General features: G+C 40.8%; 1 protein-coding gene across 5 annotated transcripts in view; it reads right to left on the reverse strand.

The window, feature by feature from the left end:
- The window catches only part of GNG4 (G protein subunit gamma 4), a 62731-nt gene that overhangs the window by 25528 nt on the left and 26365 nt on the right, over positions 1–10838 (reverse strand). For all 5 annotated transcript variants that reach the window (XM_072409080.1, XM_072409078.1, XM_072409077.1 and 2 more), the window contains 2 exons: positions 1657–1716; positions 1392–1458 (listed from right to left, as the gene is read on the reverse strand). The gene's annotated coding sequence lies outside the window, so the exon portion shown is untranslated. The remainder of the gene's footprint in view (positions 1–1391; positions 1459–1656; positions 1717–10838) is intronic.

Below are 10838 nucleotides of genomic sequence, written 5' to 3' on the forward strand. Positions count from 1 at the left end.
TCAAGGACAGCTGATATATTTGTTGCTTTTGGAATAATTTATCTTGTTTTTATTTTTTTGTTTTCTATCATGGAAAAAAATGAATAAAATGTTTTATTTATACATTTGTATCTAACAGGCAAGACTTTTAACATGTCTTCCAAGGATTGTTGTTTAGATATTTTCAAATATTAAGCTGCAATTTACACACAGAATAAAATGACTTCTATTCTCCACTCTAAAAAACTTTTAGAGCAAATCACTATGTATGACCAAGCTCTTGTTATGCTTACTGTTTGCTTACCATGTCAGTGTTCCCGGACCTGTTCCCTTCTCTCTGTATATGCTACTTGTTCATTCACTCATGCTACCTATTAGCTACTTTCTTATGGATGGTTGACAGTTACATGAATCCAAACCTTGATAACACCGAACTTATCAACTTCCCCTAACCTCAGCTTCAAAATCTCCTCCTGACATCTCCCTGTTAACAAAACAACTATTTACCTCACCTCACTTGGTGTCAACTTTTACTCTGCATATTACTTCATTTCCCAGAACATCTCTAGATCCTGTCACCTACAACCATGCAACATATCCAAAATATGCTCCTTCCTGTCTTCAGAAACCACTAAACACCTGGTACACACACTTAACCCTCACCTTGACTACTGCAATATTGTCCTCTCTAATATTCCACTAACTAGACTCCCACATCTACAATCTTGCATTATGCACTCTGCAGCTACACTTCTTCATCCATTCCACTTCTACTTATCTGCTGCTTATTTGCAAATCTCTACACCAGCTTCTACTTTACCTAACATTATACGGTGTTCTGCATATTTGGCAACAAAAAGAAAATCAGGAAAAAAATGTTTTTTTGTATTTAGTAGTTGTATTGTAAACCTTTGCAAAACACTGGGCCACCTCTCAGCCAGATAGGTGGTTACTCATGCAGTTAGCAATTGTGCAAATAAATTCCAGTGACTAGACATAGTTTTCCTAGGAATCATATGCTGTGACTCATAAATAATGAAAAAGAAAGAGAGAGGTCTCAGTCCCAATGTGTTCCACCCACTGGGCTTCCTCAGGGGATTAAAAGAACCAACAAGCAACAAGCACATAAGAAATAATGCTTATAACAAATGTTTGCTAAAAGATATTCAAGAACCATAAAATTTCATCACATATTGCAAGAAAGTTGGAGAACCTCACTACATATTATATAAATAAATTGAAGAAAGTATCAAAACAGTTGATTAACCTTATAAAGGATAAAGTTGAAAAATATTTAGAGAATGTAGTGGTTTGAATTAGAGGAGTGTTTAATCATGATTTATGTAGTTGGTATGAATATTTAGGAAAGTGTCTGAAGTCATGAAAATGAAAGAAAATGACTGAAATCTTACCAAGATGGTTTTAGTAGTCAAAGTTAGAGAATGGTCTAAGCAGCTAATTGAGTGGAGGAGGGAAAACCTGGAATATCAAAAACAAGTGAATTAGTAATGAGGATGATAGTATAAAATATCCCACATATTAACCTAGTTAGAAGGGGATCACTATATTATAGTGAGATCCCTGGTATGTCCAAAATCAAAAGAAAAACATAGAACTGGTAGTAATCTTGTAGGGAAGTAACTAGCGGATAAAGTAAAAATTATTTGTGAGTCATACCTGTTGTTTGAGCATATAGAACCTGATTGGAAGGGGTTCACTAAGTCACAGTGAGGTTTCCTGAAGAATAAAAGAATGAAAATTAATTGAACACAGATAATCCTGGATCAGGAATACATTCCTAAAGGCTAGGGAAACATTTGTGGCAGAAATCTAAAAGTATGTTATAAATGGAAACAAACTTACCTAGGATAGATATCGAAAGTGATCCCTGGTGGCCAGTGGTGTCATAGCTTGAAGGGAGGGCGCCGAGAACCCGCCTATAAATAAGCTGGATCCTTGGCGTCCTCCTGGCTCTGCACTGCGCATGCACCTAATGATGGTAGAATTGTACAGATACCGAGTGAGAGCTAAGTGTACTACAGTCCCTGTATTGAAAATTTGATCCTGAAAACTGAAAGAACCAGATTATCGATAGCCGGATTTTCGAATGATAACCTGTATATATAATTATGTTTTTTTATATATATATATATATATATATATATATATATATATATATATTATATGCTACTGTATAGTTATCTTAAAGGTTTCAGTATTTTTATGCACCCTTGTTTTAACAGATTTAAAGTTTGTATGATTTCCTTTTATGCTGATGATCAGGACAATCACGTTGAAGGCTCCAGCAGTAGTCTACCATCATGTGTCTATCCTATCTGCCCTGATACATTTCTTCCATCACCTTTATATCTTGATGGAACCTCTCCCCTTGTGCCTCACTAAAATCGAAAGTTTAAAAGCAAGTTTGTACCAGTTCTTCATAATTTTGTACTTTATGGTTACCCAAGAAATTCTTCACAATCATGACATAGCTGTGCCAGGCAGAAGTTACAGTATCAGTCATGTAACTTGACAAATTTGAATCATTTATCGGTTTCCGAATCTGGGGTCCATCAAAGATTCCTGCTTTTAATTTTTCAGTACTCAATCCAGGGAACAATCTTCAAATGTATTTAAAGCAATCACTTTCCTTGTTCAGAGCTCTAACAAATTGCTTCATTAATCCCAACTTTATGTGTAGTGGAGGGGGAACTTGTCAACCTCACCCTTGGCTGGTGAAACAAGTGGTATTTAGTTCAAGTTGAAGGAAAGGATCTCCAAGGTTATGTTCTCTGGAATAATACCTGTGCCATGCACAACACAGGAAAGGCAGAGGGAGCTTAGACAGCTAAACGCATGGCTTAAGTCCTGGTGCAAAAAGGAAGGGTTGGGGTTCATAGAGCACTGGGCTGACTTTTCATTGGGGTACAACCTGTATGCCAGAGATGGTTTGCACCTAAATGAAAGGGGGTCTGCTGTGCTAGGGGAAAGATTTAGGGGAATGGTGGAGGGATATTTAAACTAGGACATAGCGGGGTGGGACAGTTAAATAAGGTGGCAGAAAGGTTATTCAGGGGTCAGGCACTAGTGGAGGGTGGATTTGGGATAGTTGGGGGGAGGGTTATGGATAAATGTACAGAGCTCCCCATGTTACAAACATTGGATTGTGCAGTAGTAGTTGTACTGAAAAACAAAACGATTTGGCAAACAATGCTGGTAAATGCAACAATGGTTTAAAGAGCCTGTTCACCAATGCTAGAAGTCTAGCAAACAAAATAGGGGAGTTGGAAGCCTTCATGAGCGAAGAGCATTATGACTTATGAGTTGGCATTGCTGAATCCTGGCTTTGTTCTTTACGTGACTGAGCTGTCAAAATTCCTGGTTATACTCTCTTTCGTAAAGACAGAGTTAAACGAAAGGGTAGGGGGTGTCTGTATGTGAGAAGTAATTTGTAAGTGATTGTGAAAGAAGAAATTGCGAATGGAACCAGCCATGAGGTTGAGGCATAATGGGAGGAGTTGAATGTGGGGTTGAACAACACACAATTATTTATTGGAGTCTGCTATAGGCCCCCAATTGCTAAGGAAGAAATAGGGAATGAACTACTAGCACAGATAGAAAAAGCAGCAAAAAATGGAAGTGTTTTTTCATGAGAGATTTCAACTACCCTGACATTGACTAAAGTAATTACACTACAGGAACAGCAAAAGGGAGGAAATATGTGAATTAATACAAGATAGTTTTCATGGTACACTTTATAGAAGCCCCAACTAGAAAGAATACTCTGCTGGACCCCAAAACAGGAAAGATAAAACATTTAATTTTAAGAGAGCAAATTTTCCATTATTAAGGGCGGCTTTCTGTGACTTGGACCACAGAACAGAAATAGGAATGTTTGGAATCTGTTCTACAAAAGCACACTGAAAAATATATTCCAATGGGTAATAGGTTTAAGAGGCTAAAATTAAAACCTATGTGGGTGATGTTAAAAAAGCCATAAGGAACAAGAAAAGGGCATTCCAAAAATATAAAAACGAAGGATCACCTTCATCCTTTGAAAACTTTAAAGATTATAACAAAATATGCAAAAAGGAGATAAAGTGTGCAAAACTTCCAAATGAAAGACAGATTGCAAAGAAAAGTAAGGCAAACCCCCACATTTTTTAAAAAATATTATTAGCAAAAAGATCAGATCTGAGCATGTAGGAAGAAGAAGGATATAGTAATGTTGGAAATAGAGGAAACAGAAAGAATTATAGATGTTTTGTTTGTGGACAAGAAGGTCTTCATTCATTTACCAGACAACCCCCAGAGATCAATACATCCCCAATTACACATTTAGATCCACGATTGAACACCACACCAACACATGCACCCAGATACCCTATTCAATGGGGAGGTAGGTCCCACCAACAATCACTAAAGGGAGGCCCAGAGGATGACTCCACCGCCATGATTCAGATAACTGACTGTATTGATGATAACCCAACCCTTTCTCTTTGTGTGAATGGGTCTCTAGTTCCCTTTTTATTGAACGCCGGAGCTACTTGTTCCGTCTTACAGCATTGGTCAGGACCTTCTGTTCCCAAGGTCCCTCTGTGGGTATAAAATGGAGTCACCACTCCCACTCACAGGATACCTCCACTCCCCCTTTTCCCCACACAAGGGGAGTATATCACTCACCACTCTTTTAAAGTGCTTCCTAATTGTCCTGTGAACTTTTTAGGATGAGACCTTACGGGTCCTCTTGGATTGTCCCTCTCTGTGAATCCAAAGGGGGGAATTCAATTAGAGACTACTGCCCCTACTCCAAAATGCAGCCATTCCACAAACTGTCTGGTCATCAGGGCCATTTGATGTAGAATTTTTAGATTGTACACCCTACACTGCTCTTGTCAAACCACACACATATCACAAACAATATTCTCTGTCTCATTGGCACCAATGATTAAGTCTTTTTATGCACAAGGCATTCTGAAAAAGACTTCTCCTTACAATACACCAGTCAATCCTGTCAAAAAAACCTGATGATTCCTACCATTTCACCCAGGACCTCAGGGCTAATAATGAACTAGTCATATCTTTAACACCTGTCACGGCAGATCTGACCACTATCATTACCGCAGTGCTGTCTGATACCCAGTGTTATTGATTTGGCAAATGCTTTCTTTTCCATACCACTCACCTGAGACACTTTTATTTTTATGTGACAACAATACACCTGGTGTCGACTTCCCCAGGGTTTTGTTGACTCACCTGCAGTTTTCTCAATTTATCTTCAGCAGGTCCTTGCCAACTGGCAGCCGCAGCATGGTTCCACCTTGTTACAATATGTTGATGATGTTGTTACCCTGTAGCCCTAGTCAGGAGGCATGTCAATTGGACACTTTTGCTTTACTTTGTTATTCAGGGAATGAGGGTCAGAGAGTGTCACAAAAGAAGGCCCTTCCCTACCCCATGGGTTAGGGAACATTTAATATTCCTACCAGGGGATCTCCAACAAATACAGGATCAATATGTAGCTAAACCTATTGAAAAATTGAACAGCCACCATGGTGATATCTTTTACTTTGCCTTCAGACCAACCTACACACCCATTCAAACCAGGAGACGTGATCCTGATCAAGGCTCTCCAACAGCAAAAGTCTTTGGATCCACCATACGGATCTCCAGTCACAGTTCAGGCAATAACCAGAACCGCAGTCCTTACCAGCGGAGGTCCCACCTGGATCCTTGCTTCGAGAGTAAAGAAAGCACCGCCGATCAAGTGCCAGGATGATGCTTTGTTTTGGAGCCCTGATGGTCATATTCTGTTTCGTGTAGGTCACAACTTGCCACTATCACCCTGAAGATTTGGCCTTTGTTTGTCCCAAACCACACCATAACCTAAGGAATGACTCTATCCTGTCTTTGCACGGGCAGGAAGTTCAGTATAATGATTGGACTAACTCTCAACATATGGGAACGTCTTGCTGGAGAAATATACAACAGCTCTTTGTCTATCTGATATGCATAGTACTCAGAATACGTTAACATCTTGTTTGATTGCTGTCTCCACTCCAGTCAAAATACTGCTTAGAGTCTTTAGCAATATCTACAATGACACTGAGGTTACTGAAAATGATATACGTTTATCTCATAACCCGTATAATTTTTGCAATAATTGTAAAAACCTAAAATTCATGATATTTACACATACTATAAATATTACCCAGGGAGACGTATGTTAACGCATGACTTGTAACCCCCTCTAAAATACCCCATTGTAAGATGATAGTACTAAGGGGATTTACAAATTTTCAAAACTCTACATCTCACTTTCTGCTTATATAATCGAACTGAGAAAGATTGCATAGTTGTTCATAACCCTATGTTCTGTAATTCCACTCAGCTGTCCCCTAGCTAATATAGACATGTTTAGCTGCCTACAGGCTGGCTTTAGTCATGTGGGAATAAAACATACAATTACATTCCAGCCAACATTACCGGTGGCCCTTGTACCTTTTCAAAGATGGCCTTAGCCATGGGCAAGAAACCTCCCCTTTCTAAAGGGCACCAGGTCAGGCGGAAGGCAATTCCCCTAGACAACACTTGTTCTACTAATTTGCAATTACTGTCTAAGGCTGAATGTGTTGCATTGGGTGCCTCCATAGTTGGTATCCCAGGTTTTACTATTGCTACCTACACAGATCTTACACTCCTGGCCTGTACAGTAGCAAAAGGGCTTAATGCCACATCTGTTGCCCTCTCTGAACTATTGGCAGATTACATTCTTGCTAAAAAAGATGTATTGCAAAATAGAATGGCCATTGATTATCCACTATTAAAACATATTATTGGTTGTGAACGCTTTGCAGGAATGTGTTGCTTTACCATGACAGATCAATCAGAATCGGTTCATAATGATATTAAAACCCTTAGCAATCTTGCTCAGGATAATAAACAAAATGATGATTCAGTTTTGTTCAATTGGTTGTGGAATTTGTTTCCCAACATTGGGTTATGGATTAAGCAACTCATAGCTTTGCTCTTTATTATCATTCGCATATGTATCTTTGCATGCTGCTGTGTGCAATAAACTCCTATGTTGCTGTCATTATGCAAATCAAAAATCAATCAGCCTCCACGAGGCATGTATGCAACTGTTGAACAGGCCACAGAAGATGTATATGATGACATCACTCCTAATTCTGTCCCTGATCCTGTTCCAGTTACCATACCAACTCCTAAGTAGTTGCCCTTTCAGGACAAAAGGAGGAAATGAAAGCATTGGAAGTGCTAATTTTTCAGATTTATCTTTGATATATTTTAATCCTTTATTGTAATTCCTGTTTTTTATAAATCAAATGTGTTATTGTCTCATGATACAATTTTACTTTGAGGAAGCCATCACAGACATACCGAGACCTTTTTTCCTTAACCATGTTTTTAACCATACAGTTTAAATAAAGACAGCTGTCAGCATGCCTCCTAGGAGAAAACAGCCATGTTAAGTACAACTTCCTGCTATGATAACACAGCTCAACTAAAAAATAAAATTTTCACTTGTCAAGGATTTTTCAGTATATTTAGTGTATATCAGGTCTGCTTAATTCAGAAATGACATTAGTTTCATTAAATTGGCTCTAGTTCTTGTGATACAGCAATCAGAATAGACAATTTTACCAACAACAAATGTCAACACAGCATAATATTATCAATCTTTATTTGCACCAATGTTTTGCATTTTTTATATTAAATGTAGCGTTATTTTCATGAAACTTTCATTTGCTTTCTTTTTATTCATACATTTTTTTTTACAGAAATAGGAGTTCTTCAAGAAGTTTTTTAAATGACCCTAATGTATTTTGCTGCATAGCATATCTTGCATATTTTAGTATTAAACTGGGGGACCAAGATAAGTATTGGGCTCCCCATATGGTATGCAAAACTTGTGTAGAGTGTCTACGTCAGTGGAAAAATGGAAAACTGAAAAGTTTGAAATTTGGTGTACCAATGGTATGGCGAGAGCCCAAAAATCATCATAATGATTGAAATTTTTGTGCTGTGAATGTAAAGGGTTTCAATCGTTACAAGAAAAACAAGTGGGAGTACCCTGATTTAGAATCAGCAAGACGACCTGTGCCGCATGGTGGTCATGTTCCCATACCAGTGTTCAGTACACTATCTGATATTCCTGTATCCAACATAGAGGATATACAGGGTTTGGAGTGTAATCCAGGAGTAAGCAGTGTAAGTGAATATGAAGAAAGTGTTTTATCAAACCAGCAGTTCTTCCCAAGAAGAGCTCAATTAATTAATATGTGACCTAAGTCTGTTAAAACAAGCATCTGAACATTTAGCATCCAGGCTAAAAGAAAAGAATTGTCTGAGACCGGAAGTTAAAATACCAGTTTATAGGACACTCCTACCATATTTCAGTGAAGATGGAGACTTTGTGTACTGTTGTAACATCCCTGGACTACTAGCCCATATGGGAGTACCAGAATACTGAGCAGATGACTGGTGGCTTTTCAGAGACAGTTCCACTCGAAGTTTGAAATCTGTTTTACTGCATAATAGCATCTGTTTGCATTTGTCCAATTTGTCAGTCAACAAAACTTAAAGAAGAATATGAAAATTTCAAAATGGTCATACAAAAGCTTTGCTAGCATGAACACCAATGGTCCATATGTGTTGATTTAAAAATGGTGAACTTCCTACTTGGACAGCACAGTGAATACACATGTTTCATCTGCTTGTGGGATAGTAGAGCAAAGCAGGATCACTGGAAAAAAGTGACCTGGTGTCACGATGCTGCAAAGCAGGACGGTGGTCCCTCTGTGTCACCAGCTCAGTTGGCAGAGACGTGCACAGGGCGCAGAGTCTAAGCAGCTGCCCCGTCTTCACCGGAACCTCAAGAGGTGAGGGTGTTGTGCTGCAGGCAACTGCCAGGTTGCGGCCCCCGTGCATGCAGAGGCAGGTGACTGCTGACAGGCAGAAAAAAGGCGGACAAGCCAGAGGTCAGGGCAGGCAGCGAACTGGAGTAGCCAAGGTCAAGCTGAGGTCGATACACAATCAGGAATAAAAGAATCAAACAAAAGCAGAGCCAAAGGAACTCCTTGTTCAGGCAAATTCCTATTGCCATTCACTTCCTTTTAAGGGAAGGTAATGTGATGGTTGGAAGCCATGTGACCTGCTGCATTTTATCCTACCACCAGAGGGGGTCCTGGAGACGAAAGGTTGGTGGTGTTCACACCTCCACAAGCAGGGGAAGAGGGCCTGCAGAACACTCTAGTCCTCTGAGGTAATGGAGCAGCCAACTGGGAGTCACATGACCTAGACCAGGAAGTGAGCTGAGGAGGTGATCCCTTAGCTGAGCTGGTGCTGGCAGCAGGGGAGTGTGGAAGGTAGAAGGGACACTGAAGGGGGCAGAGATTCCCTAGTCCTGCAGGGATCTGTGACAGTAACCTCCCTCTTAGGGGCCCTGCCATCCTGGCCCCCTCCTTGGCATGTGGGGAAAATTAGCATGGAACTCCCATGGATCTTTACAAGGGACCCAGAAAATGCTCCACAGGTCTGTAGCCTTTCCAAATATTGAGTCTGGAGTCCAAGATCTGTTCTACTTCATATTCTTTTTCTGAAGCAGCAGGGACAGGACCAGGAGGTATAGTCTTCTTAGAGAATCCATTGAAAATAACCGGTTTAGGAAGTGAAACATGAAATGAATTATAGATTTTTAGAGAAGGAGGCAGTTTCAACTTGTACGTGACTGGATTAATCTGAGACAGGACAGGAAAAGGACCAATAAAGTGTGGATCCAACTTGGAAGATGGCATCTGTAACCAAAATTTTTTTGTAGAAAGCCAGACCTTATCGCCAGGGGAAAACTGAGGTGCAGAGGATCTTTTATTGTCGGCTCATTTTTTGTATTGTAGAAAGGAGAGCTTTAAAGTCACTTGAACCTCTCTCCAAACCTGCTGAAAGTGGTCAGCAGTAGCCGATGCAGCAGGAAAATCAGACAGTGAAGAAACAGGAGCAGGGAGCTTGGGGTGAGGACCGGAGACAGTAAAGAAAGGACTGTGACCTGTTGACTCATTGGAGCGATTGTTGTAGGCCCGCTCAGCCCAAGGCAGTAGGTCAGATCAATTGTTTTGCTGAGAGCTGACGTACATGCGGAGATACTCTTCCAAGGATTGGTTCCTCTGCTCTGTTTGCCCGTTAGACTGGGGGTGGTAGGCAGAAGATGTCACGGCTCCACAGGGCAGAGTGGTGGACCCACTGTGTCACCAACCCAGTGGGTGGAGACGTGCACTGGGCGCAGGGTCTAAGCAGTAGCTTGGTCTTCTCCAGAGCCTCTAGAGGTCGGGATGTTGTGTGGCAAGCTACTGCCAGGTTGCGCCCCCCATGCCTGCCAAGGCAGGTGACTGCTGACTGACAGGAACCAACAGCGAAGTTTCAGAGCGAAATCCAAAAGCGTAGTCGAAAAAGCCAAAGGTCAGGACAGGCAGCAAACTAGAGTAGTCAGTAAACAAGCCGAAGGTCAGGGCAGGCAGCAACAAGAGACGTCAGGAAACAAGCCGGGGTGGGTACACGGATAGCATAGGAACAAACTCGGAGGATAGAGCTGTAGAAACCTGGGAGTAGAACCACAAGAAACTGCTTGTCCAGGCAACTTCTTGTTGCCAGGTCACTTCCTTAAGAAGGGGATGTAGGTCATGTGAGCTGCAGATTACAAACCCACCAGCAGAGGGAGTGCTGGGAATGCGACAGCCACAGGTGTTATTCAGGTGCCTGCCAGCAGATGGAGTACGTCTGGGGAACACCCTAGTTCAGGGGTCAGCAACCTTTACTATCAAAAGAGCCATTTTGCCTCCTCT

This window comes from Pyxicephalus adspersus, chromosome 4, assembly GCF_032062135.1.
Source record: "Pyxicephalus adspersus chromosome 4, UCB_Pads_2.0, whole genome shotgun sequence".
Lineage (NCBI taxonomy): Eukaryota > Metazoa > Chordata > Amphibia > Anura > Pyxicephalidae > Pyxicephalus > Pyxicephalus adspersus.